We start from the raw sequence: 27,592 nt of genomic DNA on the forward strand, positions 1-27,592 counted from the left end.
TCTCTCTCTCTCTCTCTCTCTCTCTCTCTCTCTCTTTCTTTCTTTCTTTCTTTCTTTCTTTCTTTCTTTCTTTCTTTCTTTCTTTCTTTTGCATTTCCATTAACACTCATTTACATGAAAGCCGTTGTAGATTTCAAGTGAGGACACCTGCCTCCACGTGGGCATCCAGGTAGTTTTGGACAGTAGACTTCAGTAGTCCCTATATCTAGGCACAACTCTGCTTCTGCAGTATTTAACCCTTCCTCTTCCTGATGCCTGAGACCCACAACAAAGCGCTCCTCTGTGTGCAGAATCTCACCACAAATAATTGTCCTCGCGGTCTCCCAGGGGCCCTGTTAGAATTTTAAAGAAACCATAACTTCAGGGTCCTCATCTCAGAAGTTCACAGGCCTATTGGAGATAAATATTGGAGTGAATATCAGTTTATTTTAATGAAATCGTATTTCCAAATTGTTAACCGTTATAAAAGCAGAGATGGCCCCTCCCCAGGCTAGCCCACGGTGGCTAAGCTGAGATCAGGTGTCTGTCTGGTCCTTTACCACGTTGCTGTACTCATTACTTTTTTAGAGTACCTCCTTTGAGGTCACTGCTGCTCAGCTTCCATTGTGAGTCTCTCTCTCTCTCTCTGGAAGCTGATGACTCCCTAGAGATAACTTTGAGAGATCCAGCGAAGCCCTGTGCATCTCTGCATTTCTGCTCCCCATCGTTCCTCAAAGGCAGCAAATGAGAAACGGAGCTTGTTCTGTTTGTTTGTTTGTTTGTTTGTTTTTTCTCCCATTCATGTACCGACCAGGTCTCACCCTGCTTAGCCTCTGAGATCAGACCTGGTCAAGCGTGTTGGGAGTTGTGGCTGTAAATAGTTTTCATTTGGGTTTCTGTTGACCTTCTCCCAGATACAGAGGCTGTGCATTTGAAATCACCTCTGCCTGTTCCTCTCTCTCCAGGACCTCTTGGCATATCTCTAGCATCTTTTCCTTCTACTGCCTGCTTCCTATTTTTAGATTTTTTGTGTTTCAAACCAGCTTCTGTGGGCTCTGAAGAGACTCTCTGTAAATGTTCTTAGGAATTGGAGTGCTCACTATAAATTCGACAGTTTTGATGTTCATGTTCAGGATAATTTAATAACATGAGTTGGTGTGTGTTTGGCCTCAAAGATTTGGAAACAATAGAAGGTAGTAGTGCATACCTTTAGCCAAACCACCCCAGAGGCTGAGGCCTGAGGATTGCGAGTTCAAAGCCAGCATGGGTAACATAGCAAGACTCTGTCTCAAAAGTAAAATAAAATAAATGAAATGCACGTTTGGAACTAATGTCACATATTTTATCATCCATGTGTATTTTGTGGGTATTTGTTAGCTCTAAGTTCAATGAATCCTCTTCAGGATCTTATGATATTACTAGAAGGTTCAGGGAGTCCCTACGTTATATGCTGCGCACTGCCGGGAAGACTCGGGGTTTTAGTTTCGCTAATAAAAGAATTTAACAGTGGACTCACTGGGAAGCTCAATTTTATTAGAGTTTGAAAGACACTGGAGCAAGCAGGCTGAACATCTCCATCTCAGCAGCTGTAGGAGGAAGGAGTCAAAGAAGAGAAAGATGGAAAGCTACGCACTGCTAAGAAAGCAGGCTGGCTCAGTAATGGAGATCTGAAACTGACCCACAGCAGAACCGCAGTTGCACAATGAAAGGGGAGAGGGATTTCAGAGGAAGGGTGAGAAAGTCCAGTGTCCAAGAGACCATGCCAAGGCGTTGGGAAAAGAGATGGACGGAGGAGGAAAAGGTCTTCGTTTCAGGGTAACTCCAGTAGAGCTGAGTTTTGGTGCCTCCATAAGTAACTGCACCAGGAGAAGGAAAAGTGTATTATATTATTCGGGGGATAACTAGCCCACCCGTCTCCTCAGAAAGTGCTTTAGGTGGCTCACTTCCTGAGTGGGGAGGGTAGGTTCCTGGATAGGCCTGGCTGGATTAACTCTTTAAGCAAGGAGACAAGAGTGTACCGTGTTCTAATCTTTGGAGAAGATCAGAATATAGTATGTCTTCCCAGGGCTGGAGGTAGATTCCTTTAGGGAGGGGTCCAGCCTCCATTTCCTCTAGGGCTGTTTATCTCCTGCCTAGCTTTCTAATGGTACCTTTGCCAAGATTTACTCTAGTAGCCCATGTGTGCACTGTTGTGCTTTTTTGAATCCAGCTTTCTCAGTGGACTATGAAATGTTGGAAGACAGGGACCATGTCTGGCTTTACTGTCCTGCGACCTAGCGTTGAATATATATGTGTGAGTGTGTGTGTGTACACTCATATGCATATATCATATATATTGTCTTTACATATATCATATATGATATATGTTGATCGATATATTATATATTGACATACAATATGTTGCTATATGCAAATATTTATGGTTGTAGTCACCATGTATAAAGACTTAGTACCCCTAACTAAAAATCCTAAACATAAAATGCTCCCAAGGGCTGGAGAGTGGTTAAGAGCACTGGCTGCTCTTCCACAGGACCTAGGTTCAATTCCAGCACCCACATGGCAGCTCATATTTCTCTATAACTCCAATTCTTGGGGGCCTGGCACCTTTTATAGTCATACTTGCAGCCAAAACACCAATGTGCATAAAAATAAATAAATAGATCTTTAAAATTCTCCCATATCTCAAACTTCTTGAAAGCATAGACCAACTTTTAGGCTGTGTTTAGGAAACATAGTTACCTTTGTATTTATGGAACTTGGAAACACAGAGGGAGGTGTCCATGAATATGATGGAGACTTTCTCAATCTCCGGCGAGCTTACTAACTCTGGGGACTGGGGTTCTGCCACATCAGCAGCCACCAGAGCCATCTCAGCTTCTATGGCTATGTATCTTGTAAACTGGAAGACTAAACTTCACAAAGACTGGAAGGGTGGATTTCAGAAAAGAGCTTTATTTTGTGGTGGGAATTCAAGAGAAAGGAAGTGAGCAGAGCTCTTGCATTAAAGGAGAAGGCTAAGAGACAAAACACTACCAAGACAAGTCAGACAAGGCACCCAAAAATTGTCCAACTCAAATTCTGGCATGGATTCTGTGAAGGAATCCTAAATCAAAGACAGCAGCTGCTAGAGAATCTGTCTTGAGGCTTTCAATCAGTCATAAAACAAATGTTCTGGTTTCAAAAGCAAACAGGAAGAAGAAGGGAAGGGGAAGAGAAAGAATGGAAGAAGAAGAGGAGGAGGAAGAACAAGAAAGATGAAGGCTGGAGACCAGTAAAGGAGCCGAGGCACCTAAACATTTTTACTATTTGTGGCCTTGGGCCAGAACAGAAGTGCGGGTAGAACCTGGATGTGCCTGGCTTCTTGTCAAGACAGAACTGGTTGTCAAGGTGAAATGCAGAGCTGATCTTTCAAAGTCTCCACTCTAAACTTGCCTGACTACTTTTTCCTTCTGTTCTCACTACTTAAGCTTGGGTTCCATCTCCAATGTATCTCTTTGTGGGTATGTGGATACCCCAAACCCCCAAATCTCTGAAATCTAGACTGCTTTTGGTCCCAAGCATTTTAGATAAGGGGTATTAACCCCATATCAGGCCTTTGTTTCTTATTTCCAGGGATGGCTGTAGGTATTTGGATATTTATATACTATTTAGTTGTGTTGATAGACGACATTTGGCTTCACTCATCCCTTATTTGTAGATGTTTGGGTCATTGTCCTTTTTTTTTTTTTTTTTTGACTTTCTTCAGTGGCATAGCTTAAAATGTCTTTGAACAAAATTAGTTTCAGTTAGATTGTTCAATGGAGAATTGGTTAATAAAATTACTAGGTTAAATAGTTCTATTCTTTTGTTTTAAGGCTTCTGTTTTAAGAATGTACCAGATAGGGAGATTATATGAATCCTTTTTAGATATGTTTTTCTCTCTTCAATTAAACTGAAGATTTGATTCAGTGGCAAGAACAAGTGGTGATTACTGCCCTTCTGCATCTACCCATCACTGCATCCACCCCATCACTGCATCCACCCCTCAATGCATCCACCTATCACTGCATCTACCCATCACTGCATACACCCATCACTGCATCCACCCATCACTGTATCTACCCATCACTGCATCCACCCCATCACTGCATCCACCCATCACTGCATCCACCCATCACTGCATCCATCCATCACTGCATCCATCCATCACTGCATCCACCCATCACTGCATCTACCCATCACTGCATCTACCCCTTCACTGCATCCACCCATCACTGCATCTACCCCATCACTGCATCCACCCATCACTGCATCCACTCATCACTGCATCTACCCATCACTGCATCTACCCCATCACTGCATGCACCCATCACTGCATCCACCCATCACTGCATCTACCCATCACTGCATCTACCCCATCACTGCATCTACCCATCACTGTATCTACCCCATCACTGCATCCACCCATCACTGTGTCCATCCATCACTGTATCTACCCCATCACTGTATCCATCCATCACTGCATCCACCCATCCCTGCATCTACCCCATCACTGCATCTACCCCATCACTGCATCTACCCCATTATTGCATCTACCCCATCACTGCATCTACCCCATCACTGCAAACACCCATCACTGCATCTACCCCATCACTGCAAACACCCATCACTGCATCTACCCCATCACTGTGTCCATCCATCACTGTATCTACCCCATCACTGTATTCATCCATCACATCATGCACCCATCCCTGCATCCACCCATCACTGCATCTACCCCATCACTGCATCCACCCATCACTGCATCTACCCCATCACTGTGTCCATCCATCACTGTATCTACCCCATCACTGTATTCATCCATCACTGCATGCACCCATCCCTGCATCCACCCATCACTGCATCTACCCCATCACTGCATCTACCCCATCACTGCATCCACCCATCACTGCATCTACCTCATCACTGTATCCATCCATCACTGCATCCACCCATCACTGCATCTACCCCATCACTATATCCATCCATCACTGCATCCACCCATCCCTGCATCCACCCATCACTGCATCTACCCAATCACTGCATCTACCCCATCACTGTATCCACAGCATCACTGCATCCACCTATCTCTGCATCCACACATATCTGCATCCACACCATCACTACTTACCTGGACCACGCCTGCCTTCACTTCATCACTGATCCAATCAGTAATGCTTGAAGCACATATTATTTCAGTCAAGGTAATACTCTCAGCCTCCAGATCTAATCATATGCTGCTCAGAACACAGCAAGGAGCTTTCTATTGCCTGCCAGATAAAGTCTAGCTCCACTGTCAGTGCACATAGAGCCCCTCGGGGCGTGGTGTCTGTTTCCTTTTCAAAGCTGCTCTGTGCCTGCTGCCTGGATGCTCTCAGTGCTCATCCTAAAGTGCTGTTTTCAGCTGGGAATGTATATACTGTTCCCTCAATCTGACCCTGCCTGCCATTGTACACACCCTTCAGGACTCTTAGTCCTGCAGGCTTCCCCTCCTCCACCCTCACTGCCTGCTCCACCCCCATTCTCTCAGTGTCTTTTCCGTTTACCTGCAAATCTTTTGTAGGTGTTGAAGCTCTTTGTCACCTTTTCCATCTCCTCACTTTGATTGCCAGCCCATTAAGAGTAGAGATTCTGATAGTTATCTGAACGAATAGAATTACTTTGGTTTACTTGTTTATAAGCAGGCAACTTACAGCTAGGTCTACTTACTGTCAATAGAGACTATACCTATGTTGTTTGTGAAGCTTCTCAATTATGTAGTAGATCAATGTGTTAAGCTTCTCTTTTCCCAATCATTCCCTGCTGGGCATCAGTGAGAATTATATTAACTAAGCTGTAAAGTCTAGACTGTGAGCTGTTTAGTTCCTTCTCATTCCAGGTTCTTAACACTAATACCTGAGACTGAGCACCCACTCACTACTCAGTGAATGAATGAAACACTGAGACAAGGCACTCAGCATGTGCCTGTGACAGGGGACAGTGCGCTGTGCATGACTAAGGACCAGGTACGTCATGCCATAGCCTGCTTATCTTTTTAATGTCAATGCCTTAGAAATACCAACTCTAGACTAGGAAGCTGATTCTGTGATCTATTAGGGTGATAGTATTTCTGTCCCACCACAAGGAGGCCGGTGTCCTCAGGAAGATGGAGTCTGCAGGACCTAAATCAGCATCTTGTTGGGTGTGTAGTAGTTACTTCCTGTATTGTTGGGAAAGGTCCCTGTCAGAAGCACCTGAAGGAATAAGAGGGTTTTTTTTGGCTCACAGATTACAGTCCATCATGTGTGTGTGTGTGTGTATGTGTGTGTGTATGTGTGTGTGTGTGTATGTGTGTGTATGTGTGTGTGTATGTGTGTGTATGTGTGTGTGTGTGTGTGTGTGTGTGTATGTGTGCAGACAATGGAGCTAGGAGCTCAAGGCAGATGAACATGTTGCCTTAAAAGTGCAATGAATGTTCACGTACAGAACCCTTCCTATGCCTTTCAGGACCCAGCTCATGGAGTGTGCTGCCCACAGTTAAGGCTTGGGACTGTCATCTCCTTTCAGCTCCATAGTCAAGGCTGCTGAGAATTTCTTGGCTCTGAAATTCAGGGGAGACAAAGATGAATTCTTAGGTGTGTGTGGCAATTTTAATGAGGAATGCCCCATATAGGCTCCTGCACCTGAATGCTTAGTCCCTAGTCAGAGATGCTGTTTGGGGAGCCCAGGGAACTTTGGGGAGGGAGAGCCTTGCCTGGATGATGTGTGTGTCCCAGGAGGCAGGCTGTAAGGTTTTATAGTCTCGGCTCACTTCCTGCTCCCTTGTTCTGCTGTCTGAGTGGGGATGAAGAAGCCAGCTTTTTCCTCCTGATGTAGTGCTTTCTCTGCCTGGTGCTGTGCCTCCCCTGCTATAATAGACTCAGCTTACATCAGGGTATTTTATATCACAGCAACAGAAATGTAGCTAAGACAGTTCCGAGCTTTCCATGAGTCCTGGGGACCAAACCCTGATCCTTATGCACATGCAGCAAGAGGTTTCCCCACCAAGCCATCCCCTGGGTCCTCTGTTTTGTTTTTGCTTTGTTCCTGACACCCAAGCGATGAAAACACATGTTTTGGATGAGAAGCAAACGAATCAGATTACGCCCCAGTAACCATGAGGGAGAGATGAGCCTAGTCCTAGCCATTTGTTCTGGGAATGCAGAGAAGTGTGACCACTCTCAAGGGTCCCAGGGAGAAGTGTAACCACTCTGGAAAGGTCCCAAGGCTAGGAGGAACTGGTCTGGTTCCAGGTTTGGCATGGCCATCAGAATTGAACCACGGTCCATCATTTGGATACACAGTTTGAGCTGTTTAGAAAATGGTGAGGTTGGCTCCCAACATGGCTTCCATGACGACTTTTTCCTCAGTCTGAAGCAAAAATCATCAAAGGAAACAAATATGTGGTTAGCATTGCATGGTGCTAAATGTGTTCAATTCAACAGACTCCCCTGTTTTCTAATATTAGGTCCTCTCTGCTTTTGATGTTTCATCCTTTTATTAAATAATAATAAGTAGATGGTGGTTGGATTGCTTTTATTTATTTTTTTAATGACTTTAGTTGGCAAAAAAAAAAGGTGGAGATATTGTTGTAATCCTTTAAGGTTTTTTTTTTTTTTTTTTTGAAATTTTAACGGTAGATTAAAAAAAATCTGCCTATAACTCTCAGACCAAATAACCTTTAAAATTCTATCCAGTTCTAACAGTTGGGGATTTTAGCCTTTTCTTTCCACTTGTGACTGTGAGGCGAGAAATTCAAGTGTCAGTTTATATTTGTGTCCCAGAACTGGCTGTATTTTCACCCAGAGAAATCATGGTACCTCCATATCAGCATCATGGATGCCTCATTCCCTTCAGCTTGGACAAAGCCTGAAGCATCACTTTGTATCTTAAGTTAGACAAAGCTGAGAAGGGGAGTGGGAGATGGGTGTCCCACATCATTGCTGGGGACATGCTTTGGCTTAGTGTGGCTGCCATCAAACCTCCCCTTGTTATCCGTCACCCAATCTGAAATGAGGATACCCTGTATCCAGAGCCTCGAATACACTAGGCCAGTGATCTACCACTGAGCTACATCCCAGGCCAGTCTTCTTTTATTTCTTTAAACAGTTCCCTAGAAACGTTAAAAAACAAAAAACAAAAAACATGGGTTAAGTTTAGCCTGTGGATTATAATGATAAATAGTTGACTGTGGTCCAGGTCTCTGGAAGGTGCCTTGGGCTGAAGATGTTAATGGTACAAATGCAGTTATCCTGTCTGACCAATTCTGCTTTCGGGAATTTATCCTGCAAATGTGCTTATAACTTATCTGAAATAGCAACATACCAAGAGCTAACTGGACACTCACCTATAGGAACTGATCGAATAATAGATTATCCACAAACAGTATGACTTAGCCTTTTAAAAGTTCCCGGCAGCTGCCGGCATAGACTATCCAGAGGCAGGAAACAGGAGAGGTTTGCTGGTTCGGTGGCTAAGTGCTTGCCAAGAGCCTGTGAAGCTTTGGTGTTGATGCCAGCCAGCACTACAAAAATGTGTGAATCTGGGGAGGTGTGAAGAAAATTTTTTTTTTAGCATAGTAGTATTTACTAGCTTTAAAAGACTAGCAAGGCTGGGCGTGGTGGCGCATGCCTTTAATCCCAGCACTTGGGAGGCAGCGGCAGGTGGATTTCTGAGTTCGAGGCCAGCCTGGTCTACAAAGTGAGTTCCAGGACAGCCAGGGCTATACAGAGAAACCCTGTCTCGAAAAACCAAAAACCAAAAAAAGGACTAGCAAGTTTGTGTATGCACACACACCCATACATGCATATTGTGTCCCATGTATGTATAGGATGCGCTTGTGCCCTGGCAATGGTGAGTGTCACTGAGGAGTCTGGCTGAGGGACTGAGGGGGGTGCTGGGACATTGATTTTTACTTTATATTATTTTGTAGCTTATGAATCTGGTGCCACACACATGAATCAATCCATGCGGAATTAAACTGAAAATCTTTTTTAAAGAGCTAAAACGAGTAAAATCACTCTAATGTCTAGCATGAGAAAATTTACTCAATTGCTTGAAATGGACCTGAATCATTTTTCAATCACAGGTGAGGCTGCCCTGCCCTAAGAAATATACATAGTTGTTTCCCAGTCGTGGGGGTGTTTTGACAGAATAACAGTTCTCTGTCAGCCTTTGATCGTCTTTCGTGGTGGAATGCCCCTTTCCCCGGGCTGAGTTTCAAGTTTTTCTGCTGCTATCTTTCCTTCTGATTTTCAGACAGCCCACCTGCAAGTTAACTTGACCAATGCACAAACTTGAAAGTTCCGGGGGTCGGGGGGCTGTACTGCTGGTGACTGCTACTCTGTGCAGTCCGGGCCTTTATTTTTCTGTTTCTTACCCACTAAGTTCAGAGATATCTGGAGTATGTTCCCCAGTGGTCACTCCCTGCTGATGACATCCACAGTATGCGAACACAGGCCTCTGTGGTCTGCTGTGGTGTTTCACCTGGGAGGTTCTTGGCAGCTTGCTGAGAAGTTCTTGGTCCCTACTCTGACTAGAATGTCCAGCCACTTCTGTGTTGGGCTTAGAAGGGCAGCACTGCCTCTCAGGATGGGAAGTGCTTGGGGGGGGGGGCGGGTGGAAGCATGCCTGGTCCTGGAGGCAGACAGGACTAGTTGAAGATGAAGAGATAGATACCAGTACCACATGGTGCTGTGTTTGAGTGGCCAGTCCCACTTCTCTCCCGTTCCTGGCTTCACCCTTCAAGCCTCACCCATTGTGGCTTAATATTCGGTCAAAAGGATGTTTGGCCATTCCACGTTGAGACCTCAGCAGGCACTGCATGCTTCTGTCTGTCCTTTTGCCAGCCCGCCATTGCCGTGAGAAAACAGTCTCAAAGGAAAGCTGTCATGACCCGGGATTTCCTGGCCAAGACCTCTAAATCTATCAGTCAATCAGCTGACATCAGACTGGTGGTCACGTGAGGGTGTGAGTAATCCCAGCCAAGGCCAGCAGAGACCCCTAACTGACCACCCAGACCCCTGAGCGTTTGCTGTCGGGGCACCAGTGAGGTTCTCTGATCGCTTTCTCGGCAGCATCACTGTGAAAAATAGGTAGCAGACGCATGCCGAAATGTTCAGAAACGGCAGGAGGTGGCGCACGCCTTTAATCCCAGCACTCGGGAGGCAGAGGCAGTCGAATTTCTGAGTTCGAGGCTAGCCTGGGCTACAGAGTAAGTTCCAGGACAGCCAGGGGTACACAGAGAAACCCTGTTTCGAAAATCAAAACAAAACAAAAAAACAAAACAAAACAAAAAAGAGTTTTCTTCGTTTTCTTTCTTCTTTCCTAGGACACCATTTGACGACACAAAGCGGTTTCTGGTCAAAAGAAAGAAAAACAAGCAAGCAAGCAAGGCCCAAGTTCAACACAACAGGTCAGCCAGGGCTATGTAGCAGAGTGAGGAGAGTACCTTGGAGTTGGCGAGGTGGTTCCTACAACAGAAGAGGGGATGGAAAAGTCCAGGCAAGGACTGCAAAATAGAAAATTAAAGTCAGGGAGATATGTGGTCAAATATATTAAGTATGTGTATACAGTCATCAAATGATAAACATTATGAGTAACATCTGAATACTTAAATAGGCCTATGTAGCTCAAAAAGAAAAACAATAAAAGAACATAGCCGATAGTAGGAAGAAAACACTTGGTTTTGAAGTGATAATTCCATTACATGCCCGTAAAGGGTAGCAGATGTAGATAATGCTCACAGAATTACCAGGGCCTCAGGCCACTTGTGGGTTTATTCATGAGGAGAGCTGTTGATCGGAGTATACACCAGCCACAGCCTGTTGACTGTGACAGGGAAGTGAGCTGTCCAGGAGGGTAAAAACAGTGCAAAATCCATAGGACACCCCCACATCCAACATCTGGGTTGATGCATACGAAGGACTTTACTGTGAGATCATCTTTAAACATTTGAATGAAGGAACATCACCTCACATTTCTTGCTGTTAGAATATCCAGTCTTTTACATTTTTCTCCAAATTACCTTGAGATTCTATGCAAGCCCACACAATGAGCTCTAGCGATGGGATCTTCCTGCAAGCCCAGTTGGTAGGAAGTGAGGAAAAGGTTTAAAAAGCCTTTGTCCTTTGGTTTCAAGGAAGAGAAGCTCTGGATAAAACCAGTTTAAACAAGAGATTGAGGTTTGTCCTTATGTGGGGTGTTTTGGAGAATTCTGAAGTGTTTTGGAGAGTTCTGCAGGATCACAGAACACGAAGCTTCTTTATTTTCTTGCCAACCTTGACGGTGGGCTGGTAACCTCAGCTTAGTGCCTGCTAGCCACAACATGGCTGCATGAGCTCCACACATCACATCCTTCATCCAATCATTGTATCTAGAGTGGAGAAAAATGGGTCTCTTATAAGGACAATCTTCTCATGTCTTACTGGCCAGAATTATGACAAACATTGCTTATACAGAAACAAAATGGCCTCAGTTTAGCCCAAAGCAAAGACGGGTCGGCATTCTTTTCCTTTGCTGATGAGAGGGCTCCTCCTGAAACAGCTGGTGGGGTATTAAATGGACACTGGAACAACATTGTCTCCCAGGCCGCGTGATGGCTCAGTCATTAAAGTGCCTGCCACACAAGCACGAGGACCCAAGTTCAATCCTCACCTCTGTGCTGGACGTGGTGGGGGAGGCCTGTACTTCCAGTGCTGGGGAGACAGAAATGTGGGGATCCTTGAGGCTCCTTACCCTCATGTAACCAGTGAGCCCCAGATCCCAGTAAGAGACTCTGTAGGTAAGAACCGCGGGGATGATGTCTGAGGAGGAACGACCCCTCTGACCATCACATGTGAACACATACACCTACAGGTGTGTGTGTGTGTGTGTGTGTGTGTGTGTGTGTGTGTGCATTCACGAGTGCATTAAGGACTAACTAATAGGTATCTAATAGTATTCGGGGCAGCCAGTTGATCATGAGGATAATTAAGGGTACTCTGTGGTCTTCTTTTTATATCTAAAAATATATATATATTTTTAGAATCCTACGTTTTCACAACCTATTATGTCTTCAATAAATTTCATGAGATACTAGCATTATAAATGGGTGTTGTGGCTTTTCCTAGGTATAGGCTAATGTGAGTGTTCTGGTACACGGAAGGGGTGCTGAGCTAAGATTTGATGCTGGTTAGGTTGGTCGTTATTAAATGCACCGTCACCTCATAATGGGTTAATCGGTTCATGACCCCATTATGAACAGAGAATCATCTGTATATATCTTATGTGTGTGCCTATTTTCATCTGTATCCCTGTGCGCATGTAAAGCACGAGCCACGGTCATATTGGCAATGTAACTAAATTTAGTAACATTTTACTAAATTCTAAAGTGACTCTAAACACTTTAAAGAACAAACATGGGGAACAGACCAGGAGGAGTGCATTTGGGCTAAGCAAATAGCCAACGGTGGTATAAATGAATAGGATCCATGTCTCTGACATGACTGTCCTCCTGAGGCAGCCGCTGGCATAAGCCCAGGAGAGTAAGACAAGCTTGGGGGCGGGGCTGAGCATCCTTCACCCACCTGGCCTTTCTCTATGGTTGCCAGGTGGCTGCCCCAGCACTTTGCCTGGCACGAGGATAAAAGCCTCATTTTAGCAGCCGTACCGTGCCTTGCTGTTGGGGAGGCTCTTCATCACATTAGTCTCTGACAGGCCCCCACACAGAGGCCTCTCTTTTCAATCCCATTTTCCGGATGCACAGGATGGGTCAGCTGGGTGAGTGATCTTGCCTACTCTTTACATGCTGAGGGAGCCCGCCCCCATGCTGCTCAAGAAAAGGCGGGAAGGGTGCTGCAGGAAGATGCCGAAGTGCTGCAGGAAGAGCGATTGTTCAGCCAATCACCAGCTGGGTCTGTGGAGAGTGGGGCTCTCTACAGGAGACTGGAGGATCCTGAGACCGCTCATGGCTTAAGGCCTGTCTCTTCTTTATTTGCCACTGATATAGCAAAATATCCCAGGCTGGGCACTTGGGCACTTTATAAAGAGATGGTTATGAAGCTCACAGTTTAAGAAGCTTGAAAGTCCGAACAGCGCAGCATCAGCCCCAGAGACCCTCCACCTCAGGGTACTCGCAGCCAAGGGCAGATGGTACCGAGGTGCGAATGCTCATGGAAGAAAGCATGAGACCGAGAACCAAAGAGCAGGCTAAAGTCAGGCTTTCTCTGTTAATAACAATTTTCTAATAAGAACTACGGTATTTCTAAAAGCAGAGACAATGACTTGGTTTACTTGCCGTAAGCACCCACCTCTAAGAGGTCCCACCACCTCTGACGTCACCACACTGGGAACAAGCCTTCCCAGGAACCCCCAGAGATTAAACCATACCCCAGCCATAGCAAGAGGAAGGCTGGGAAGGCAAAATGGAGAGGTGGGAACTAAAGACAAGGAAAGAAGATTTGTAGAGAGCGATGCCAGGTTGACACCATCTTCTGAGACTGAGTGGGGCTTCTCTGGCTCAACTCTGTCTTGTGTCCTGGCAGTGAGTCCAGAATTATCCACTCTGTTTCTCTCTGCTAGATGCCCAAAGTAGGAAATGTGAGTCCTAGCTTGGGTTAGAGAATAGTCTCAGACTCAGAAGGCAGAGCACTGGTGGCTCCATGGGGCTTCTCTGACCCTGACCTCTGTGGGGCCCTCGGTTCCTTTTCATCTTTAGCCTTTCAGTTTTCTGAGACCCTCTCTTTTCATCAAAGCCAGCAGGAGATAGGAGGCAGCTGACTTGTTTTCTCCAGGATCCTGCTCTCTCTCTCTCTCTCTCTCTCTCTCTCTCTCTCTCTCTCTCTCTCTCTCTCCCTCCCTTCCTCCTCCCTCTCTTTCTGTCTTTCTTGGCTTAAACTGGGAACTGCTCAAACCATCACTAGCTTTCTTTCCGTTTTGAAATGCATGTTTCAGAGATCCTTTCCTCTCTGAAACATGCAGGTCCTTTCCTACCTGCTGCTGCTGCTTCTCCTTCTCCTTCTCCTTCTTCTGCTTCTTCTTCTTCTTCTTCTTTTTTTTTTTTTTTGGTTTTTCGAGATACGGTTTCTCTGTGTAGCCCTGGCTGTTCTGGAACTCACTTTGTAGACCAGGCTGGCCTCGAACTCAGCAATCCGCCTGCCTCTGCCTCCCAAGTGCTGGCACTAAAGGCGTGCGCCACCACGCCCGGCCTCGATGTGCTACTTCTAAGCATCTTTTTTCACAGGTATCTATCTGGTGGCTTGAAGCTCCTCCCAACTGACTCCAGCGCTTGCTTCCTCCCACACAAGATGCTTCCCAGTGGCTGGATACCTCAGGCCCTGTTTCTGGGGGCCACGCTCTTCCCCATTGTTACACCTCTGTAGTAGGGCCTTAGCCATTGGAGACCAGACTGACGTCAGATTTCTCCTTGACAGAACCTACTTCAGAACGTTTATTCCACTTGTCTATGTAAAATTTTGGAAACAACAACAAAATAGCAGAGAAGTTGGAGCTGGTCAGTTATAAATCCACTATCGAGAAAATTACTCAATATTGTTTGCATTTTCTTCCACTTTCTTCCTGAGGCGTGTGATGTGTGTGTGTGTGTGTGTGTGTGTGTGTGTGTGTGTGTAGGATCATTTGATGCAGGTAGAGTCGTACATGTTTAATATTTATGATGTATTCCTGCTTGGATGTTTCTTCTTCTCTAACCACTGTTAATCTGACCTTTGGCAGGCCTATCAACTCCATGACGTTAAATAATGCTCTGCTATGTAATGGGCACCCCCCTGGCCTAATTAGGCTTCTCTTCTGCTCTCATTAAATAAAAACCCAACCCAAACCAACCTAGGTGAGGAAAGAGTTTATCTGGCTCACGGCTTGCAGTCCGTTATCAAGGGAACCAGGGCAGGAACCCAGAGACAGAGGCCATGGAGGAGCCTTGCTTATGGCTTGCACTTCATGGCTTGCTCGGCTTGCTTTCTTATATATCCCAGTACTATCTGTCCAGAGCTGGCATCTCCCACATCCATCAGCTATCAAGAAAAACACTCCATAGACTCACCTATTGGCCAGGCTCATGGAGGTCTTGTTAAAAATCAAGGCTCCATCCATCTTTCTGATGACATTAGCTCATCAGCAACCCCCTTCCCCTTGGGTCACAGAAATCCCCAGTCTTTCACTGCTATTCCTGATTTCTAGTTAATGTTGGTGATGAGTTCCATGGGAGCCCTCTTCACGGGTCCACTTCATCCTGAAAACACGCTCCAGGACGGGTGATGTTATTAGCCCCTTTTATGGATGAGAAAACTGAGGATGGAGATCCTTTCCTGATGCCAGCCTGGTAAAGGGCAGAGCTTGGATTTGAGCCTTGGCGTCAGCTCAGAGCGAAGCAGATGCTCTCCACGTGGTACTTCCCCATTTTCCTTTACTATCGCGTGGGGCATTTCTCTTCCACGCACCGCCAGAACAACGGTGTTTTCCAGTTTGGTGTGTTAGTCCTGGTGTGACCACTTTTCCTACTGGTGACCTTCGGTGAATAATGACACCACTAGGCAGGACTTCTCTTCTCGGCTCTAAAGTTCTGTGACTTTACTGAACAACAGTGGAGACAGGCCAGAATGAATGGCCCGTTGTTGTAAGGTTGGTTTCCAGGGGTATTTACACTCAGCTCAACAGATCACATGGGCCTGGGCGTTGCTTTTTCCCTTGTGCTGTTCGGGAAAGGGTGGGAGTGCCCAGGAAAACCACTACAGCTGTGGTACTGTCTTCTTAAATATCAAGATAGAATTTTTCCTCAGAGCGTTAAGTCCCCTGAATTCCCTTGAATTCTGAAGTTATGCATTTTGTGGCTCACCAGCAAGTAGGGAACTGCATGTGTGTGGGCTTCCTGCTAAGCATGATGGGTTGCTAGAAGGACGTGCTGGGGCGGAGGGTCCTTTAGCTGCAGTGTAGGCAGGTGGGCAAGTGGTGGGCCTGCCAGGTCAAAGGTGAGTGTGTTTTTCCTGGCATCATTGATGAAGCATCTGCCTAGCTTCATAGCCACCTGATCCCGGGCCATGTCCCCAAAACCGCCACCCAGAAAACATGGAGAGAACCAGAAGACATGTGCCTTTCAGAATAGATTCTACCTGTTCAGTGTCTCCTCCCTTTTCACATAAAAGAAGAGGGTATTTTGAACTTGGCTGGGTATCGGCTGTTCCCAGGAAACAGCCAAAGCGTTCTGCAGAGCTTTGTTGGGTTCTGAGGTAGCGCTGCTCTGCAGCAGGGCCTGGTAGCTGTGGTCCGGTGCCAGCTCTTCCTGCAGATGGCCTTATTTTTCTTCAGTTTCCCCGTTCGCCAGGCCTCCCCGGAGATGCTGGCTGCTGTGTTTATCTTGGTCCAGTCCTCTTAGAAACAAACAACAATGTATCTATTTAAAACTTCCTGCTATTGTTGATCTTGAATGTTTCTTGCTTTAGCCAGAGGGTAGCCTAGCTGTCTTTCTGTCCAGAGAGATGACCTGGGGACCTAATTTCAAAGCGTAAGTGCCTAAGATGATCTTAAATGAAGGTTTGAAAGACACTTGGCTGAGTGGGTAGTGAGCTGAATGGGGTATAACGGTACCCCACTCACTGGCTAGGAAGCATGTCCCCATATCAACCCCGGGAGGGACCTAGAGTCATTGAGATGGTGTTAGTGATGGGTTGGCAATAAAAACAATAACATCAGCATTTGTTGAATACTTACCACCTGCCAAATGGTCTGCAAGCTTAAACAGCTCTGCTGTGTGTAGTAGCTCAGTAACACGTTCCAGGCCAGCTCGTCAGCAGAGACCTGGGTATTTGACAAGGGCAGAGTTAACTGTCTCCAAGACCTTTAGAAAGATGAACTACTCATAGCTTTAAGTTAGGGAAAACTGAAGTGGATTTTTATTTGTGTTTGTTTTTGTTTTCTTGTTTGTTTTTAAGACATGTCCTTGTAGCTCAGGTTAGCCTGGAATGCACCATATAACTAAATTGGTCTCAGACTCATGATACACATATACATCACACATAATGCACACATCAACACGCATTTGCGCNCCCCCCCCCCACATATACGCATATCCCCCCCTGCTTTATAAAGAAAGAAATCTGGGTAGTTTTAATACCACCCATCCCCAGCTGGGCCTGCCTCCTGTACGCCTGTATCATTATGGACTAGCCAAAGCCAAAATACATTTAAGGTGCCCCAGTCATGTGATATCACTAAAGGGTGGAAATTTAATTACAGGCTCCATAAATAAAATAATATTTATGTAAAATAAACTCTAAACCTTAATACACTTCAAAAATTGGCCCACGGGCTTGACTGTTAAAGCTTTCTTTAGCTGGGAAGGCTTAGGTTCCATCCATCAGCAACTGCAGTAAGTTTATAATTCTGAGCATAACTGTGGGTCACCAGGATGGTAGAAAGGCCTTGGGGTTGAAGCCTCTCCCAGCACATGTCTGCATAATGAATGGTGTGGTGATTTGACTAAGTTTACCCACTATAGACTCACCCTTTTGAACGCTTGGCCCATAGGGAGTGGCACTATTAGGAGGTGTGGCCTTTTGGAGTAGGCGTAGCCTTGTAGGAGGAAGTGTGGCACTGTGAGGGTAGACTTTGAGGTCTTACGTATATACTCAAGCTATGCCCATATGGGGCAAGTGTGGAAGACAGTCCTTTTTCTGCTACCTGTGGATCAGGATGTAGAACTCTCAGATCCTCCTCCAGCACCGTGTCTGTCTGGATGTGGCCATGTTTCCTGATATGATGATAATAGACTAAGCCTCTGAACTGTAAGCCAGACCCCATGAAATGATGTCTTTTATAAGGGCTGCTGTAGTCCTTACTTGCGTGACACCCTAAGGTCTGCCCAGTCAACCTACCCCACTGTTTTCATGAAAGAGAACTTTATCGATGTGTGATTTGCCCATCAAAAACCATTCCTTATAAAGTCGGGGATTACTTTTTTTAGAATCGTGCATCTGTGTGCTTCATGTCTAGACACAGCTGGCACTGCAGAAAGCTGCCTGGTGGCTACCTTTAGACAGCAAGTTCCCACCGTGACACCTTAAGCCTTCCCTTGGATTGGTGCCTCATGTTCTGTCAAGTGGTTCATATTTAACTTGGATTCTAGGTGTAGAGCTAGTCTGGACATTTCTTCAGATTATGGTGTTTTGTGCTCATCTCCAATCTACAAGTCAGATATGGTCTGACAGAGTCACTGGGCCTGCCACCCCCTTTCATGTGGACAAGAACTATCTGACTGACAATGCTTAGCACCTGCCTTGTGCTGTTGACACTTGCCGAGTCTTCAGTTGGCCAAAATCCTGTCTCTTTTTTTTGACTCCTACAGTCTTTAGTCAAGGTGCTACTCTGTTATCTATCCTATAGAATTCCCCTCTTAAGGTACCAGGCTTTATAAGCAGTATGATAATCAATCAATGACAATGTTAACGACGAGCATCTTTTGAAAGCTTGCTATTTTTATCTTACTGGGTTTCCCCCAAGGTTTGTCCTTGGTATCATTCTGAGTCTTGCTTCTTCCCTTTCCTCACTCTTTCTGCCCATAAAGAAAGAAATCTGCATAGTAAGTTCTTACACCATGTCCAGGTCTCTGGACCTCTAAATGTATGTGTGATTTGTGCATATATGTGGTATGTGTGTGTGGTCAGAATCAAAACAGAAGAAATTATGTGCTCACATAAGTCACAAAGAACTTCTATCAGAAGGCATGAATGACTGCTATAATCTCAGAGGAGTAACCATTAGAAACGGGCAAGGAACCAAGGAGGCATGTCTTCTAAGACAAGTAGTAGATAAATAAACACATGGAAATCAGATGAGCATTACTCGAGATTAGAGAAATGCAATCTGAAGCACGTGCACAGATAAAATACAGATAGAAGTGCAGTCGGGGATGGGGAGAGATTGGAGCCACCCTGTGATGCTGCTCAGGATGTCAATTAGTAAGAGCACTGTGGGAAAGAGCTCAGTACATCCTCAAAATGCTAAACTTAAAATTGCCACACATCCCCACACTCTATCAGGTACAGAGCCATGAGAAATGAGCACGTACCCACGTAAAAGCATGTGCAGTCAGCAGCCTTTTCAACGTTGAGACTATAGGAGTTTTAAAATGTAGAGGCGAGTGCCCTGTTAGCAAATATTTCATCTTAGTCTGTGCGTGACGGTTCCACTTTGTTCAGAACTTTTATCTGTGACCTTTTTCAACATTGTGTGATGTCTGTATCAGCTACCTTTCTCATTGATGTAACCAAGTAGCTGACAGGAAGCTGCATGAGGGGAAAGGGGGATTGGTTTGGATTGTGGATCAAGGGGAAAATCATGGCTTGGAAGAGGTGGTTGTTCAAGGCTATGCTCACATGCCGACAGATAAGGAAGCAAGAGAGGAGAGTTACCCATGTGGTACCCAGCTGGCTTTCTGCTTCCCATTTTGTAGTCTGTCCAGGAACTCAGACCATAGGAGGGGGTTGCCTGCATTCAAGGTAGGTCTTACATTCCTCAGTTAATCCCCTCTGGAGACACCCAGTGATGTAGCTCACTAATTCATGCCTTATGTGGTCTCTATTCCAATGAGGTTGACCATTGAAATCACCATTATTGTGTCCTTTGCACCAAAGTTTTTAATTTTGTTGAAATCTAATTCATCTATTTTTTCCCCCTGTGGTATTTTGGTTTTGGGTTCTGTATGTGTGTGCTAAAATTATTAGGTTTTTTTTTTTTTTAAATTCTGAGCTAGTTATTTACTGTAATATACAAGAGGAGCTAGCTGGGAGTGATTGCGTAATTAAAACCTTTGTTACTGAAAAGTCAGAAGCTTACAAAATTCTGTGGTTCAGGGTAGTGATGACTTCCGTATTTACCTTTGAGTCCCCTCCCCCACCTGCACTAAAAAGATGCTGAAAACAAGCCTGTTGGCTGGCTCTGGAAGGAATTTTTTTCTTTTTCTCTTTCTTTTTCTTTTTCTTTTTCTTTTTCTTTTTCTTTTTCTTTTTTCCTTTTCCTTCCTTCCTTTCTTTCTTTTCTTTTTGCTTTCTTTTTTTTCTTTTTTTTTTGCTAAAATCTAAACCGTGTTCTGTTCAGGCTTTAAAGATCTGAGTTCCACTTACATCTTCATTCTACTTACTCCGTGGCTTTTTTCTAAGCCTTTAAGCCTCTGGGAACTCAGCTGCCACTCTGTAAGAACGGACAACACACCACTTGGAGACCTGTTTCGGAGATGGCATATACAGCTCTGGGCACACGTAGCCATTACTCTGTGTGTCAATGAGCTTGGCTCTCTCCGTTTCTCCCTTGGGTAAACAGGAATGCTGTTCGTCTTTTGCCGCCCCTGGGGCGTGTGCAAAGATGACTGACAGAGCAAGTAGTGTTTCCGATTAGATGGTCAGGGACCCTTTCATCTGTCTGGGTAGACATCCTGAGTGGTGCTGGCAGCCCCAGATTACACCAAGAGTAGACTAGGTGTGGGGGTCTACGGGGTTTACGGCTCCAGGGTTTGAAAACTACTGGTACTCAGCTGTAAACTCCTTGCCCTGGGTCCCAGCCTTTGCCAGTTTTACATTCATCAATTCATCCGCATGACTCCATGCTGAGTCACATCTGCAACGACAACCCCTGATGCTGTTACAGCCCCTCGGTGCAACCCAGGTTCGAGACCTTTAGCTTCTGAAGCCGCTAGTGTTCCTCATGCTTATGCAAGAGCCCCGAAGCTGGGCCTCAGCTCAAGTCCCGGGATGAGCTGGCCAGCACCCCAGTGTCCCGAGAGAAAACCTCACCTGATGCAAACTGCAAAAGGTTTTATTATCAGCTAGCTGAGGACAAAGTCCCTCTGCAGTGCAGGGCAGGGGAGTTCGACCACGAGCGGTGACAGTAGGGGGCTTTTAACAGCTAGCTGAGGAATTGGGAGGAGTTGGGTGGAGAGTTCGCTACAGCTCCTTTCTGGTGAGGGGGGGAGTGAGCTGCAGCCTCCTCTCAGGCGTCTATCTCCATGTCCTTGGCACAGGAAGGCAGGCATCTCTGGTTGTACAGTATAGAAACAAAAAGGTCTTTTGCTGGCTATAGAGAACAAAGAGCTTCTTTCTGGCTGTATTTTTAAAGATCAGGGAAAACAAGCTTGGGGAACGTCCAGGGGCTTTACCTTCCAGGGAGAAATGCTCTAAGTCGGGGTCTCACACTTAACATGTCGGTTTTCCTGGTCCTTAAGCCTTGGCAGCTCCAGGGAACTCTCTGCAGATCAAGACCTCCAGTTTTTTTTTTTTTTTTTTTTTTCAGAGTGCCACCTCTCTTTGTCACTTCGACCCTCAGCCACATTCTTCCAGGATTATTCAGCTGTCTTCTCACTGTCTCTGAGACTATGGCTGGTGGCTTTGTTGCTGCTATGGCTACAGTGCTGTTCCTGCCAGCTCTTTGGGTTAGTGGCTTAGGCAAGACCACGTAGAGGAAGTCTTTTGGGGGGGGGGGCTTATCCTGTAACACCCCAGGGCAGGATGGCTGGATAGCAGCCATTTCTACCTGCAGTTCCAGGGGCTCCTATGTCCTCCTCTTGGCTCTGTGGGCATTGCATTCACATGGCACCCCCACATACAGGTAAATAAAACACTCATATGAATTAAACAAATCTTTAAAACAACAACAACAACAACAACAACAGCAAAAGGTTTGTATTTGTACTGGTCATGCAGGGTTTTGTGTGCACCAATCACAGGCCTTCTGCAGGGCTTGTGAGGAACTGCTCTTCCTCTGTCTGGGGTAACGAGAGGCTTCAGGGTCACATAGAGTTCACCCAGGCTTGTCTTCCCCTGGGTGTTGCTTTCTAAGGCCAACAAACATGTCTGGAGTGGTCATGGCGGGGGTATGTTGTCACCTAGGTATATAGATGTGTTTCCTAGTTGCTGGACTTTCTTCAGTGGGATTATAACATGTCCATTACTATCTGGGCTACCAGGGCCATGCAGCCAGTCAGTAGGAAAGGGACTGCCCAACTGACAGTCCCACACTCAAGGATACCCGGAAGGACTTGTCAAGTGGCTTGCCCTTGTCAGTTTTAATCACTCATGAAATGCAATAAAAGTGTGTTTGCAGTTAGCACTTTAAAAAGCTCAATAAAGAACTAACACTTCTTTTTGTTGTTTGTTGGGGCTCTACTAAACCCATGCTGGCTTAGAACTCACTGTTCAGCCCAGGCCAGTTCCACATTCCTAGTCCTGCCTCTGCCGCTGCCTCTCTCTGCCTCTCTGCCTCTCTGCCTCTCTGCCTCTCTGCCTCTCTGCCTCTCTGCCTCTCTGCCTCTCTGCCTCTCTGCCTCTCTGCTTCTGCCTCCCCTGCCTCTGCCTCCTCTGCCTCCTCCATCTCTTGTCTCTCCTGGTGTGCTGAGATTATAGGCAGAAGTCTCCATACACAGTAGAATTAATAGTGCTTAATATTAACTAGCAGTGATTAACAGCATTGACTCCTGTCCCACTGCTCTAAGGAGAGTCCCTATAATCTGTTTTATTAATACTATATTCTTATCCTTTGAGAATTAGCTCCTCCCAGATTGACACTTCAACTTCCCATACCCTTCCAACGTGTGCCCTTTTAAAAAAAATCATCCACTGAGTCAATTTGTGGGGCCCATATACCCAGGGGCACGAGGCCATCCACTGGAGTGCAGTTGATCTAACATGAGCCACACCCTTGAGGAAAACCAATACCTCCTTCCTCAGAAATCATTGTCTGTCAGACACCAATAGCTCTTTAGTTGGGTTTGGGGCCTCTTGATCCCCTTCCTCCATGCTAGGATATTGACTGGCTTGCCTCTGATCTGTTTTCCTAGACTTGATGCCCCACCCCTGCTTCCTTTGGTAAAGAAAACCATTATTTTTCAAAACATCAGGAAAACCTTTCTTAGTCCCCGGCCATCTCTGCTCTTTTGGAATTCACATAGAAGGGACGGAATGTCTGGCCAGGGTGCCCTAGTATGGTTGTGTGAGCTTGCAACCATGGAGTAAACAAAACTAGATTAATTTTCTAAGGAAGGCCTGGAAGATGACCTGGCGCTCTTGAATGTGAGTGGATGTTACGTGTTTTCTTGTGGGAAGCATAGTATGTTTCCCACACACGCTTGACGGGAGCACACTGCCTTGCCCGGGATCCTGAGGACAGGCGGTCATCAGGGCACCCACTGGGGAATTGCTGAGCTGAAAGATTAGTAATCTGAGAAACAGGAAAAGCCCCATGGTGGGGTGGTGTGAATGAAGCAATTTTGCAAATACTTCTGCTTTTTGTTTCTCGGCGATTATTTTTAACTGAAGCAGTATCATCTGAAGCTCCCGCGGACTCATGGGCTCTCAGCACACGAAAGTAGCCTAGATCTTACAGACCTAGAACCACGCCATCTGGCCCGAAGAGAAGGTAAAAATTGCTCTCTGGTTTTCACTGGATTGTTTTGTTCTTAAGGAAGATGTTAGTGAGGCTGTCGGCTTAGTTCTCTCTGGCACACACTTTAGGGTTTGGTAGAGATCTATTTCTGTTTTAAAGGGACATTCCAGTAAATAATTTGCAGGCAGTACTGTTATGTTGTGAATTTGGCCATGGCTTCTAGAAGGCATCTCAAGGTCCGAGGGCAAGTTTCTCTGTCCAGGAGGTGGGTTGTGTGTGCATCTTACTCCGTTGACTACTTCTGTAGGTGCTATTACCAAGTGAGCTTTTATTTAATTTGAGATACTTGTGTGTTAGCTAGGACCGTGACTGATAATAGAAAGTACTGATATTTAACATTCCTTAAGAGGCCACTGTGAGCCAGGCACTATTGTGAGTGTGGTACCTGTACTAACCATGTAACCCTCTCAGAAGTACATTGAGTTTGTTAGTTGTGCTTTTACTCTAGTTTTTAAGCAGGGAAATAGAGCAGATCTTCCATTGTCATGAGGGCAAGCATTAGCTGTTAGGTTAGCATTCCTCACAGGGCACAGCAAGGCAAGCATTATGGGATACATTACACCTGAGATTGGGCTAAGTTTCATAAACCTCCTTGGTGGTGTGTGTTATATTGTTGGTTTTCAGTTATTCTTGATTATATATATATATATATATACATACATACATACATATGTGTATGTGTGTGTGTGTGTGTGTGTGTGTATAAAAGATTTCTTAAATAATCAATTTGAAAAAGAGTTAGATAAGGGCTCAGTGGTCTCCCAGACTGACTTCGGCCTCTTTGAGTGCCAGGAAGCCCATTCCTAGTTTGAAAGTTTTAGACATCAGTAGATATTGAAAAAAATGAAGTCCACTTGTGTATCGAATCGACGATTGATTCTTGGGCAGTTTGTGTAATTGGTGCTTAGGATGCAAAGGCAGTGGAGCCCTGGTCCCCTGTGCTCTCACAGAGTTGTCACCCAAGGAGAAGGGGGAAAGCACTTCCAACAGTTAACATCCCTGAAGTCATGACACAGAAAATAGTTTCTCGCATCCTATTTTTAAAAGCCTGGTGGCTGCAATGGGAGACCCCGTGCTTCTTGGGTGACTTGTTGTCTGGTACTAAGGAATTCACCCAGAGCTCCCAGGTGCAGGCTGTGGGTACAGTTGCTCCAGGATGCAGGCTTCTCACTGACTACTGTGAGAGGGGTGCCCACAGGCCTCCTTGATCACCTTAAATGCCTCTGCAGGGCAGGCTCAGGGCTGGGGTACATCTTGTAATACATGTAAAGAGAGTCAAGCCCCCACTATAAGGATAGTCATCTTGGGTTAACATAGGAGACATGTTGGTAACACATTAGGTCCTGTTAGGACTCCTTCAACATTGAAGATTTCTTGGTGCATGATGAGAATCCAACTAGGGACACTGAAGGTGGCTTGGTCACGTCACGCCCTAACCACAATCCTATGCTTCCTTGGATAGATCGGTTTTAGAAGCAAACAGAGGAAGAGTAGCCAGCCACATGGCTGTCTCTCTGGGAGAGACACATAGGCTCATTTTAAGTCGCTAGACAGAGCTCTGGAACCTTAGAGAACTTGGAACTAGCAGCTCATCTGGGTCCTGCCTCTTCCTCTAGCTAATGTGCTATCAAGATAAAGTGTGTGTGTGTGTGTGTGTGTGTGTGTGTGTGTGTGTGTGTGTGTNTGTGTGTGTATGTGTTAGTGTTATGTGTGGTGGTGCAGGTTTCTGAGGATCAAACTCAGGGCCTTGTGGCCCCATGCTTGATGCCACTGAGTCAAATCTCTACCTGGGGTGTGTTTGCTATTTCATAGCTAATGTAGATGAAGTTATTGACCGAAAGGAATGTTGGGAGATTCTGTTTTGAAGAAAGATATCTTGGCTACTCCCAGTCTGGATGGTGTTTTGAGTCTGTCAGGCCCCTACCTCAGTTCAGTCTCTTCTCAGCCCCGTGAAGTGTGCACTCCTGCCTGCACCCGACCGAAACACAGAGATGACGACTGACTTGTTTTAACCAAGACTGAACTCCGGATGTCTGGTTGGGAGGACAGTGGCTTGTCTTCTCCCCTGGACAGAAATTTAGCTAGGTCATCCTGGGAAGAGAGAGAACTTAAAAATCATCTAGATACAGAGAGTGGATTGAACACAGAGGCAAATGTACTACTTCAAAATTTGGTTTGAAATAGTTGTAGTGATAGAGCAACTGTCTACCAATGTTATCAGGAGCCTTTGAGCTGGTTTTAGCTTCTGTGTCTCTGGCCCAAGGAGAAGACCGGGGTGCAAAACAACCTAGGGGTCTAAGGTTATTTGCAGGGTTTTAGCACTAGGACAGAAGATGCAACATGAATAAACTAATTCAGCAAAAGATTACCCAACCAGAGGGGCTTGGAATTACTACAAACCTTGCTCTTGCCCCGTTCTTCCCACACTTCACTGCGCCACCCCACAGCCTGTGCGAATGTTCTGGGTTGTGTGTGTGTTTGTGTGTGCAAGAGCACACATGTGAGTATGCCTGCATGTGTGTGTGTGTGCGGACTGCATGCATGTCGAGGTCAGAGGGCAACTTTGATGCTGCTTCTTGGGTGCCGTCCACTTGAACTTTTGGAAAGATTTGCCTTTATTTTATGCGTATGTGTGTTTTATTGAATGCGTGTACGGGCACGGTGTGTTTACAGTGCTTGAGGAAGCCAGAAGAAGATATTAGGTCCTCTTAAACTAGTAACAGACAGCCATGAGCAACCACCAAATCTGGATCCTCTACAAGGCCGTGGCTGAGCCATCTCTCCAGTCCTCTTTTTATTTTTTGAGCCAGGATGTCTTGTGGGCCTGAAGCTTGTCGGGTAGGCTAGGCTGTCTAACCAGCATGCTCCAGGGTTGATGATGGTGATGATGAGGATGGTGATGGTGACAACGATGGTGATGATGATGATGACGACGATGATTTATTACAAGCATGGCACCAAGCATGGCTTCTTACATGGGGGTTTATGTTCCGATACTGATAGTCTGTATCAATAACAATGACAGAAATACAAACTCTCTAATTCTGGTTTAGAAGAGTTTAATTATGAATTGCATTGTTATTTTGATGGAGCATTGTTTTTTTTTTTTTTTTAATTCACTAAAATATTGGTTAAACTGTCTTTGTCCTAGATAGACATCAATAGAACTTGGCTTGTGCCTCAGAGTGTATTTAGATGATAATAATATTATGATTAAAAGCTAATATTGGGGTTTTCATAAGCACAGGAGCGATTCTGAGCGCTTTACATTCATACCTTATAAACTCTAATGACTTTGATAAGCAAAGTACTGAGAAATGTTGTTAAGCAAAGGAGAGAGGAAAGGAAAGGAAGACTTCCCCGCCATCTTCCTTTTCTTATTCTTTTGTGTCTGTCTGAAATGTCCCCTCTGTATCCTGGCTCCCTGGGGAAGGGTCTAGTTGTTGTTGTTGTTGTTGCTGCTGCTGCTGCTGCTGTTGTTGTCGTTGTTATTATTATTAGATAAAGTTGATGCCATTTGAGGATTTTCTGGTCTTTGGTTTCCCCACAGCAAGACCATATTTCTTTCACAATTTGTCATAATGTTAGCATCTTAGCTAGAAAGAAAACATATAAGACTTTTAATTTTAAGACTCTTACATGGTGAGTCTGGAAATCCTACTTTCCTACTATTTGGAAATCTGTTGATTTGTTGTTGTTTGTTGTTGTTATTGGGGCTGATGTATATTGTGACCTTGCTAACTGATATCTGTCACTGTGTGTTCTTGTTTTTTATGGTCACTGAAGTTTCTGTTCTGTTATCTCTGTGGTTGGCCAGTGACCTTCTTAAATGTCTGCCTCTGAAGAAGGGAAAACACAGGGAATTTATTTTTTAAAATTTCCCTATAGATGTTAGGGGAACTCAACGGGGCCCAGACCAAAGTAGGCACCTGGGTCAGTCAATCAGGAGGCACTGTCAGTTTGCATGGCCAAATTTTGGAAGGAAGAGTCCCGTTGCCCACCCTGGCACCCACCAGTGTTCTAGATGCATGGGTGGTTCCAGTTTCCAGGGAGACCTCTGTGAGTGTGAGGCCAGCCTGGTCTCCATAGACAGCTCCAGGATAGTCAGGGCTATGTAGAGAGGCCCTGCAGGGAGGGAGGGAGGGAGGGAGGG

The 27,592-nt window shown here is 45.5% G+C and overlaps 1 protein-coding gene across 3 annotated transcripts in view; it reads left to right on the forward strand.

The window, feature by feature from the left end:
• Nucleotides 1-27,592, forward strand: part of Tmcc3 (transmembrane and coiled-coil domain family 3) — a 269,722-nt gene that overhangs the window by 22,817 nt on the left and 219,313 nt on the right. The window contains exon 2 of one of the 3 annotated variants that reach the window (XM_021174097.2): nt 10,346-10,429. The exons of 1 other annotated variant lie outside the window; for it this stretch is intronic. The gene's annotated coding sequence lies outside the window, so the exon portion shown is untranslated. Of the gene's footprint in view, nt 1-10,345; nt 10,430-23,235; nt 23,413-27,592 lie in introns of those variants that run through there. One more of the 3 variants, XM_029482300.1, reaches the window with a different exon arrangement.

This window comes from Mus caroli, chromosome 10, assembly GCF_900094665.2.
Source record: "Mus caroli chromosome 10, CAROLI_EIJ_v1.1, whole genome shotgun sequence".
Classification (NCBI taxonomy): domain Eukaryota; kingdom Metazoa; phylum Chordata; class Mammalia; order Rodentia; family Muridae; genus Mus; species Mus caroli.